General features: G+C 32.3%; 1 protein-coding gene across 4 annotated transcripts in view; it reads right to left on the bottom strand.

The window, feature by feature from the left end:
* LOC108752669 (ras-related protein Rab-37-like) overlaps positions 1-11,628 on the bottom strand; it is an 87,015-nt gene that overhangs the window by 38,129 nt on the left and 37,258 nt on the right. Inside the window, exon 1 of one of the 4 annotated variants that reach the window (XM_018493684.1) lies at positions 5,969-6,032. The exons of 2 other annotated variants lie outside the window; for them this stretch is intronic. The gene's annotated coding sequence lies outside the window, so the exon portion shown is untranslated. Of the gene's footprint in view, positions 1-2,866; positions 2,921-5,968; positions 6,033-11,628 lie in introns of those variants that run through there. One more of the 4 variants, XM_018493686.1, reaches the window with a different exon arrangement.

Genomic DNA, 11,628 nt, shown 5'->3' with positions numbered 1-11,628 from the left:
AAAAAAAAACGCGAATAAAAAAAGAAGAGGTCTGTTTTCTGTAGCCAGATAATTGTAGCAGATAATTGTAACCAATAATGCACTTTTGGAAAACTTGAAATAAAATAAATGTACGTATGTTAGATATTTGGCGAAAACGAGGAAGAAAATTCTAATGCGGGAATAAAAAACAGACCTTGTATATTTGGAGAATTTAGTGAAATGGAGATTCTGCAGTATCAAAACATTATATCTCGGTTTTACAAGGATTAAGTGTCGAATTTTACTGAGATCTCTCCATCATGGGAAATATCTCTGAACAAACGTTATGACCAACGTAACGCAATTTTCAAGCGAGAAAAATATTTGCTATTCCGAAAACGCAAATAAATCTAAGAACACGCGACTTAGCGAAACTTTACTCCCAGCAAAGTGTCATCGATTCTGTGAATTTGCAAGCGGCCAAGTTCGACCGTTGAAGGAAACTGTTTATCTTCCGCGAAGTTGCAAGTCTTTCACAAACAACGCGAAATGTCACAATTTGCATCACAATTTCCGCTAACTGTTTACCGCAACTATATTGACACGTGATTGCGCGTTTTTTTTTTAAATCTCGGACTGTTTCATTAAAATATGACATTTTCGTATTTAAATAAAGTATACCTTTATAAAGTAAACCCACAAACGCGTGATGTTCTTGCCATTCATATTACGAGCGTTAATTTTCTAGCTAAGGCAAGTACATAATTGCTCGATCTTTTTGTCACTTTTTATTTTCTTATCTTAAAAATCCTACATATTTTACAGATAATTAGATAAATAATCTTGTTATAAACAATAATAATTATCAATATATATAGAGAATAGCAATCAGATTTGTGACAAATTCAATAAAAAATATGTCTGAATATTTCGGCGTTCAATCATATAAAATCTTAAAATTAAAACGATTTAATAAAACAATATATACCGTATTATTTTGAATCTAACTTTGACTATTGGCGTTCTGTATCAATTTACTCATATTTACGGTCGTTCTTAATCTTAATAATAATTATACTATAAAAACAATAATAATAGTATTACGAACAGTAATAATTGTATTATAAAATAAATTGTAATTAATGTTATGCTTAGCCAGCTTTGCGTACTGTACATACGTGCACACAGACTTATTTCTTTTGGCCCGAACTCAAGTACGATTGTTAAAAAGACAAGACAGTTCTTTAGAAAAAAAAAAGAAAAAATAATAAAGCAATTAAAACGCTCTAAAACATACATTGCCAAGTACAAGTGTATTATTTGCGTTAAATCTTTCGCTTGCGAAAACATAAAGTACATTGGCAACGAGTCACGGGAAGTTGCAGCGATAACTGCGTCAAGGTGATTCCTTTTCCGCGTTTTGCCCCGATTTTACGTCCTCGTCGTACAAGAGATAAAAAGGTGGCCTGCCACGTAATGTCCGTAACAAATGTTTCACAGAGACGAATGCGATGAAATTATGCGCTGCTTTGTGCTGATCGTGCGAGAATTCCGTTTGCACTCAGCGGAATACGCTAATCCCGATTTGATAACTTCCGAGAATACCAGCTTACAGTAATAATCCATAATCCAGTAATATCTGTTGGAGTTTAGCATATATTAGGTTGAGTAAAAAGTCATCGCGTATTTTTTAGCTCAAAGTTATATATACAATATCTTCGTCAATAATGAATGAAATTCAAATTTAAAAAAGGGTTTTAAAGCTTGAAATCTCTACTTTTAAAAGCTTATCACATTTTTTAAGTTTATATGAGTTTGATAATTTTTACATACCAAAAACTACGAGCTGAAAAAGACGAAAAATTTTCTTCTCACTTTGTGGATTTGTAACGTGTCCAAAACGAATTTGAGAAAATTTTCGATTACCTATCGTGAAAGCTTGATACTTTCCCTACAAAATCGTTTTTTTTTAATATTCCTACGACTTTTGATTACTGAGTTATCGCGGATTAAATAAAAGAATTATTTTGACTTTAATTGCTCATAACTCCATTAAAAATTGTCGTATCGTATAATATAAAAAAGAGATTTTTAAAGCTGAAACTTTACTCTATCAAGATATATTTATATTGTTGGTAAGAAAGTAATTGCGGTTTTTACTGATAGATGTCTTTTAAAAAAACGCGATGACTTTTTACTTAACCTAATATTAACGATTACTTCTTTGAGAAAATTAGCAACAGCGCACAGTTATAATTTACTGTGCAGTTATAATTTACTGTGTTTAGTAGAAACATATATTTCGTTAAATTTATGGATTAAAAATCATTAATTTTTTCTGCTATTCTCCACGTATGATTTAAACGTCGTTGAATAGAATACTACAATAGATTCCCGCTGTATTTTCATAATTATCATAAGATTAATGAAAATCGAAGATAGCTAGGACGCAGGTGTTCAATTTTGTGCAAGCCAATTCAGAAGCTATATACAGATTGTCCCCTCGGGTGATTTTTGAAACACGACATTTCTGATCGATTTGAAGACGATCTTTCTTTATCGAAACTGTCAAAGAAACCATTATTATCATTCTCAATTTTTGCAATTTCTAATTTCTGACATTGTTATATGCAATGTTTTAATTTAGTTATGTTTTTATAACTATGTTTCGTGTCAAAATCTCATTAAAGTACAAAATTATTCTTACAAGTTAAGAATATAATTCAGACATTCATTTTTCTTCTTTCAAAGATTACTTCCTCAAAGGTTTATCTTCAATCAGCAGTCATGCGGAAACTATAAAGACAAGACTTCGAATCTCATAGAATCGATCTCAAATCGGTCAGATTAGTAATGAAAACGTCCGGCAATTCTACACCAATCTGTATGTAATAAACCAACTCACCTCTCTTTTCGTACATCGCCTCAATTATTTCCAGAGGAGTGATCGCATTGTTTTGATGTCGATCGACAGACCTTGATACCTGTCTGAATTTCACGATTCAGCGCTTAACCAGTCATGTCGATACTTGCATCCCGCCTAACTAATTAAGTCGCTAATGAAATAATAATAATTGGCTCAAAATTTCATCCGCGCGCGGCCCTGTACTGTTTTCAATGGCGAGAACTGCACAGTCGAGCTGCACACCTTATAATCTTTTTTCTCGATTACTGTAAGAATAATTAATTGAACACCGTTCGCTTGAAAATTCATTAACGATGTCTTACGTATGGAATTTTCAAACTTTTTCTTCATTTTTAATTTAACTGTATTTATCGCACAGCTGTAAAACAGGAATTGATGACGTATTTATCATTTCGTTAATATACTATTATATGATAATATTAAAATGTCGATGCACGATAAGCTCTGTTCATATTTTTCTCGATTGTGTGTTTAAAGATATAAAATTGATTGATACAATAACGTATGAACGACGCGATTAAATTGTAAATGTTTCGCACAGCATGATATTCACGATTTAACAGTCTAATGTAAAATTGAGAAAGTTTTAGCTGTATAATATCAGCTGAAAGTATCAGTTAAAAAATCAGCAGAAAAGCCAATATCAGCTCGTATCAGCCAAAAAATTTGTGTCATATATACACCCCGAAACCAACAATTGCAGACACCAAAACAATAAATAATTCGGCTTATAATGACTTTATCCAGCGGAATGATATTTGGCTGCAGTTTTAGGTAAATAACTTTTAAATGAGTAAGTGTATCCAAATGAACTTTTGCACGAATTAATTTAATAGAGTTTTTTATTAGTATACACAAAATTTGATTTAATTTATAATACTACAACCTTATTAAATTTGCAAATAAATTTTATATAGGAATTAAGACAAATCAAAAATTAAATAATTTTTAAATTAATAAGAGAATTATGCTTAAATTTAACAGAGATACCCAAATGTAATAATAGAACTATTTGTAAAATTATATTTTTGGTAATGTTTTGTGATACATACATCTTTAATTATTGAATGTACGACAATATATGTAATAAATCTTCATTATTCTAAAATTTGAATTTACCTCTGTTGTCAAATTAAAATGCAATCGCATTTACGAATTTACACAAATATCGGCTGAATTCTAGTACTATATACATTTTATACTAAATTTCAAAGTGTCCACATCCGTAGCTTTATCTTGCAAACGCAAACTTCGAATATAATGATTATCAAAGTAAACTGATTGTTATACATCGTAACAAGTTATTTACTGCTTGTCTCGTATAATTTCCGGTAGAATGGTTATCCTCGACGAACGGTGAAATAATAACTAATCCGCGAATCTGGCGGAGTTCGCGCGACTCTAGGGATTCGGATTGATAGGAATTATTCGACAACTGAATCAGTTACAATTACAATCTGTCCACAAATTGGAGAAATTGGATCTCGATAGACTGGTACATAGAAATAGAGAATCGCACCAGGCGAAAGAAAAATGCACGCTTCGTCGCGCGACACCGGTACTCCGAATTTAATCAAATCATTTAATTTGTCAGATTCTGAACGACAACTTCATTTTTGCGTATAATAAAAAAATAAGTAATCTAAAACCTTCATTGCTTTCATTGATCGAATAAAGGCACTCTGTCGATATTTATTTAAATCTTCTTTGAAATATGTATATTTGTTATAAGTTTCGGTAGTTACGTTTCGTTAATTACGTTTCAACAAAAAAAAAATTGGCGTGTAAATTATCCTGAATAATAAAAATTCTTATAGATTCAATATACGGATAACTGTACATTTGTCTATTTAATATTTACGCTTACAGGTACACACATAAGTGGAGAGAAATGTAATTTCAGTTTTATTATAATTTCAGCCAATTTTTCTCTTCCTAAAATTACGAGATCGTTAACAAAGTAAAAGCTTCGAGGAACGTCACATTGCAAGCATACCTAAGACTAAGCAAAAGACAATTAGTCAGAATTAGCATCGTCGGGAAAACAAGACTGTTGGAGTCTCGCAATACAGAATGTTTTGGTCAAAAAGCTTTCAAGAGCGTCTTAAACTTTCGGAAACAGACTACCAACTACATGGATCGAGCAAAATTGACCGATAAAAACTGGTTGCACCTGACTTTCAGCAGCTAGTTCGGCAGCCTGTAATTACTCGAGATTTATCGCTTCGACTCTCGCGATAGTAAATCGGCCAGATGTGTCGACCTCGAACTCGGAATTAACTAGGTAGGCGTCAAGAACATGCGAGACTTAATGTCGCTTTTTAAAAGTAAAAATATGCCTTTTTCTCTGTTTCTTTCGGCGCCGTAGACAGGAAGAATATTCTCCGTTATATTCCGTATCATCAATCTTTTCACAAAATAATTCCGCCTCTCGATTCTACTTGGTCATGTACTTTTCAATAAAATATGACATTAACGTAGCCTTTCATCAATCATGATGTGTACCATCATACAAATTTCATTGTAACAATTGCAACATTTATACAAACATTAATCAAATATATAAAAAGAATATCGCTACGATACAGCAACGAAAAAATTATAATATACATACTGCTCAAAACAATTAGCATAATGTGTCAAAAATTAAATATCAAAAAGCGAGCTCTAAAAGAGTTGAACCATGGACACGTTTATATATAAAAGGTTTACATCTCAAGAGAAGTATTCATCCAGTTCTCTAATAAATGACACGAGCATCTACACTATTAAACATATAATGTCGATTTTAATTTAAAGATGTACAATGAACTTTCTGAGACATGCAAAAATATTGAAATTAACATTTTTCTGTAAAAAGTATGTTAATTAACATCTCAAAAAGTCCACTATACGCCTTTAAGTTAAAATTGACATTTTACTTTTAACAGCGTAATAATCTTTAATTATTAAGAACAGCGTATACGACTATAAAATGAAATTATATCACATATATTACATTTGTAATAAAACACTATATTATATAATAACGAACGAGAAGAAAAATCCGGGCACGACTAACACCGACTAGCCAACAAATACCTCAATACACCGATGAAAAAAAAAAAAAGCGCGGGAACTCTCGACGTCGACTAATTAACGAATAAAATCTATAATTAGAGCCATCACGTGTCACTCGCGTCAAAAGTCGAGATCCCTCTTTCGCGAGGCGCGAGAGTCCGCGAGATGCCGCGGAACAGGCGCGAGTTTGGGAACTGCCGACTTCGACAGTTCGGGGAAACTGTCGGCGCTCTGTGTGCGATGGGGGGTTCCCTACCTCCCCCTCCCCCTCCCCCCCCCTCTATAGCGCGCGCCGGGCACCTGACGTCCCTCCGGGGGGGGGGGGGGAGCAGGGGAAGAAGAGGGAGATACCGTCTCCGCACCCGTTCCGCCGCTCACCCACGCAGGCAACCAGAGTGTCTCGGCACTCTCTCTGCGCTCACCAGCCAGGAACCGCTCACGTTCCCATGACGACACGCGCGCGATTCATCCCTTACCCCTCCCGTCCATCCCTCTCGTCCCGTTCCAACGCACCCTCGCGAGCGCACGCGCCACCGGGCGCCTCGTGGCAACAGGTTTTAGATCCCGCGCTACGAGCCCCGTAATCGCATACAGTCGGATACTGGACTCGGGACGGACGATCGATGTAGATCGGCGAACCACGGGAGATGAGAGAAAGACAGAGAGAGAGAGAGAGAGAGAGAGAGAAGGGAGAGAACTTGGCAAGAGGAATCTCGGACACCACAGCGGGTTTGCGGCGCCGTATGATCTGGATTATCGTGGCCTCATGACATGGCTTTCGAGAAAATAATGTGATGCCGCAATGGGAAAGGGGCTGAAGGAAATTATGATGAGATGCAGGGATGATTTTGCGCAGGAAGGATGCCTTGGACCCTTCTCTTTAAGGTGCGGTTTCGACAACTGGAATTAATTTCAAGGGTAGAAAGTCAAATCGCTGATGTTTGGTGAGGATATCAGTGAACTTTACGATTCTATTTTCAATCTATTTCCATCTGGATTACTCTGTGTGGATATATTTCGCAAAAAATACAGAGAATTCTTTCTCATGTGGTGAATTCATATGCTTTCGTTATATCGTAATGCATGATGCTGTCGAATTAATAACAAAAAAAAGCTCTAACATGTTAAACGATACATTGCTAAAATTATTAAAAAATTAGACCACTAAAAATTCCGAAAAAACGATTTAAGAATCTCTAATCTATGTATATACATTTTTTTTTTTTTTTAATAAAATGCCAATAATTATATATCTTTTATTATCTGATTGTATAAAATGTAATTCTATAAAGATAATTAATATAAACAGTAATAAATAATTTATTAAGACTATGTAAATAAATATACAACAAGTAAGAGTTTAAAAGCTATGACAGCTGGATCGAAGCTGGATCTTAAATGTTTAAATAATTTCTATGTGAATTTATTATACTAAACATGTTGTCATTTAAACTGCGCGCCGAATTTTTTCGAACTAGAAACGCAAAATTAAACTATTATATAGTAATATCAAACAAATTAAATTGACAAGTAATTTAATGATTTGATATTCAAATAATTAATATAAGTTTTTGATACCAAAACATAAAGGTGTAATTTCTAATTTCCGAATAAAAATCCTAAAATTGATTTATTACATCAATCTAATATTCTTCAACACGCAGGTTTCTGTCTATCCTAAAATAGTATCTTGAAAAAAGATGTTCGTTCAAAAAAAGAACCGACCAAAATTAATTATTCCGATTTTTCTCGTATCTGTTCAAACTGAGCAAGGCGAGAAAAATGCAATGTGACTGAGAATAATCTTCAAAAATTCCCGAATGTTTGATCGAAAGAATTATCGACGTCTTGACTTTAGATATTAAGAGGAAACAGCAGGAAAAAAATATCCGAGTGCTTGCACCCTACGGTCATTTCGACGATGCTCGATAAGCGATAACGGTCAGCGATTTTCTCCAGAACAAGGAAGTGCTCTTCAAGGGTGATCAGAAAGCGGTAGATACGAGGGGAGAACTCCTTTGATTGGTTCTACACGTCATTGCGATAGCTTAGGTTTCGTATTTGCGATCATTGCGTACTTGACACGATTACAGCGCGTACGCATGTTCCTCCATCGATTTTCGTGGAATCACGGTTTATTGGTTCTCTCACGGGAGATTACGCGTGTTGCATAGCACGAGGATTAATGCATTATTTACAACTGCGTAAATCCGTAATTAAAGAGAATTTAATTAGATATTAATTTACTCTCTAATAAGAACACTGCGATTTGTTACGAAGAATATATCGATAAATAATTGTGAACCAATTAAAGGCATTTGTTATTATTTTAATAACGATACGGAGCAATAATGTGTACGATGATATGTTAAATAATAATAAAAAAGAGAAGTTTATTTCTTCGCATTACATTCGCGTATTTCATCCAGCAATTTCGTGAATAACATATCCTAAAATATTGTGAGATAAATCACCACATAGGAATGAATCGTGAGTCTTCATTTAGATAACTCATTTCGCGTTCTTAGACACACCTGAGATACTTTTTCTTAATCGGACTTTTTGCAAAGTTTTCAGAACCACCTGGTACACTACTAGCTTGTGTAATACCTTCTGATTAGAACTAAAGTACTATCTTATAATGATAACGCATTATTTTCTACAGATTTTCTGAAAGATGCCTAAATTGTCATCGATTATATTATATTTGTAATGATTTTATTAGCATTCAGCGTTTGTAACAACGGAAGAATTTCTTTACTAATAACTATGTAAATTAGAGAATATATTTTTTATTTTTTTAAGAAAAATTAGTAACTTAAGACGAATGATTTCTTTATAAAATTTCTTCACAAATCAAAAGTAAAGATAATTATTTCAGATACACTGTTGAAAAAAAATGTGTCGAATTTAACATAAACCGCAATGCCGCAAACGGTCCATTCAAATTTTTTTATTCTATACAAGATAAATATATTATAAAGTAATACAAACATTATGTAAGAGAATAAATACCAAAAAAAAAAAGGAAATATCGATAGTTTGTAAGAAAAACCGTGGAAGCATTTTTTTCAGAAAATTAACATTTATAAATGTTAAATTAACGTGTATTTCATTCATTTGTCTTAGAATTTACGTTTTAAAACACATTATTTTTATGTTGTTTGTTCATTTACTCGTAAATCATGCTATTTTGATACTAAGAAACGTTGAATATCAATTTTTAACAAAACCTTTAAATAACATAATCACATTATGTTAAATTAACACTCAAAAATGTTAAAAAATTCAACTGTTAACACAGAACGTAAGTGGACCGTTTCCAACACACAATTTTTTTGTGTATGATAATTAATTTGTTAATGACAACTCAAATAACACATTTTAATTAAAAAATTCTTCATGTGTATGACAATGCACGTGAAAAATCTCAATATAACAAAAAGAAATGCGCGATCTTTGGTATTTACGAAATCTCAATCATTAAACCTCAATTAATGTCAAAATAGGTGATTGGCTATGTCATTGAAAAGATCGATATAGCTATTAGTATGTCAAAGCACAAAACAAAGAAAAAATCGCCTTTCATCCATTGACGTTTTTTCCCGACATCCGTGGGGAACGCAGGATGCGAACAAATTGGCCCGAATCTTTCTCTGTGGAAATCATTTCTATGACTTCCCTCATTCCAGGAGCAAAAAAGGCCACTCGTGACTCGTTTCTTTTCAGCGATATCTGAAGCGATTTATATATGATTTCCGATGGTGCTATTTCTGCGCTTGGAAAATTCATGCGTCTGATCTTTTTCTCTCGCTCTTTTTCATTCTTCAACTACTTTTCGCAATAAAATTTTTGATAAGCAAATACAGTTATGGATAATGTAATTAATATTACTCTTGTTATAATTTCTCTTATTTACAGTTTTTCAGCACATTAATATCTTTCTAATATGATACCGGATTGAACGTCAAACTATTAAAATTTGCTTGATTAAAATTTAATTTAATTTGTATTAGTTACAATAGTTTAATTGTGTGTATAAGTCCGAAAAACAAATTCGGCGCGTAGTTCGAATAATTACAAATATGCATTTACATATATATAGTATATATATATATAGTTCACATTAAATTATTTAAAGCATTAAAAGATCTAATTTCAAGATAGGCGTTAATATTCTTACTTGTTGCATAATTTCTCTGTTTAATTTACCCTGAAAATATGACAGTTGTGGTACAATATAATATTTTAAAGATTTTTACCATACACTTCAGTAAAATTAATCGAACTTATTACATATTTTATTGTAGTTTTATTAATGAACGAGAGAAATTTACATAAAATTCTTCGAAATACAATGTTATTACAGGATTATTACATTTGCAGGATAAACTCTGAGAAAAAATTCTCTCTGTGCACCTCCAAAAGAAGAAAATTGCGAAAAATATTTATGAATTTTTTTCAAACATAAATATAATGCGTAAAAAAAAATGAATCACCAAAAATCCATAAAATAATGGACTATTTCTTCTATTAATGGAATAAAAGCATGGTATATATCATTCTCGGTGATCGTATTTTTAATAAAAGTATGTTATTTAAATTCGATATATTTTTCGTCCGATTTGAACAATATTTGAACAGCTCTTGAGTTTTAGATATTTCATATACGAATTCCATAGAACGTTAATAGCCAGTTCCGTGTTTCATTTAATTCGCAAATATTTTAGATTGAAATGTCATTTGTAAAAATCAATTTTTTTAAATTGCGATAGAGTTTCCGCCTTATTGCGACAATATTAGTAATTTTCCGAAACGCGACGTTATCAAAGTCGAACTGTATATGCTGTGGTATTCACAATCAATAGCTGTGTTTTCTCGTTAAATAAATGAGTTGTATAGCTGGATATGAATAATAGCAATCATAATAATTGTACGAATGTGTACAATCTCGCTTCAATTATTACAATTCGTCATTACGATATGGGCATCATTTAAAATTATTAATATGTACATTCGGGAGGGTCTCTCTCTTTCTCTCTCTTGTGTGACATTTGTAATTATATAGTACAAAAGATATGTAAAATCCGCTAAGTATAATCATATTTTGCGACATTCTATAAATTAAGAAAATTACGTAATAGATAAATCGCTTGTATGATCACATAAAATTAAAAAAAAAATCTATTAATTACGTATAATATTAAAAAAACGCAAAACAAAGTCACATCGATAGAAGAAATAAATTCCATCGGGACTATAAATTTTCTTTATCCAACGGATTAAAATATATGACTATATTAAATTTTATATATAGGAATTGTAGGTAAAAACCTTATTCACAATAGTTTTTTAATCCGTTTAATTAATAATATTAATACATCCGATATTAATAATTAGAGAATCGTTCTCAATCAGATTTTCGATCTAAACTTGCATATAAACTGTAATTTACCTTACCGCTACAATTTTGCTTGCACTTTGCAATGCAAATCGATTCACCGCTAACACCACAGGCAATCCCTCAAATAAACAGGTAGAGAATGAAAATTTAGTTCCCTTCAAGTTGTAATCATGGACGTTTATATAATCTTATAAATTCAGGGGATGGACGAAATTTTTCCGGCAATTAGCTTTTTCATGTATTATTGATCGTAATATATAGAAAAGCATTGTATACA

This window comes from Trachymyrmex septentrionalis, unplaced genomic scaffold, assembly GCF_001594115.1.
Source record: "Trachymyrmex septentrionalis isolate Tsep2-gDNA-1 unplaced genomic scaffold, Tsep1.0 scaffold60, whole genome shotgun sequence".
Classification (NCBI taxonomy): Eukaryota; Metazoa; Arthropoda; class Insecta; order Hymenoptera; family Formicidae; genus Trachymyrmex; species Trachymyrmex septentrionalis.
Note: the sequence above shows the minus strand (reverse complement) of the source record. Positions and strands in the feature narration are given on the sequence as shown.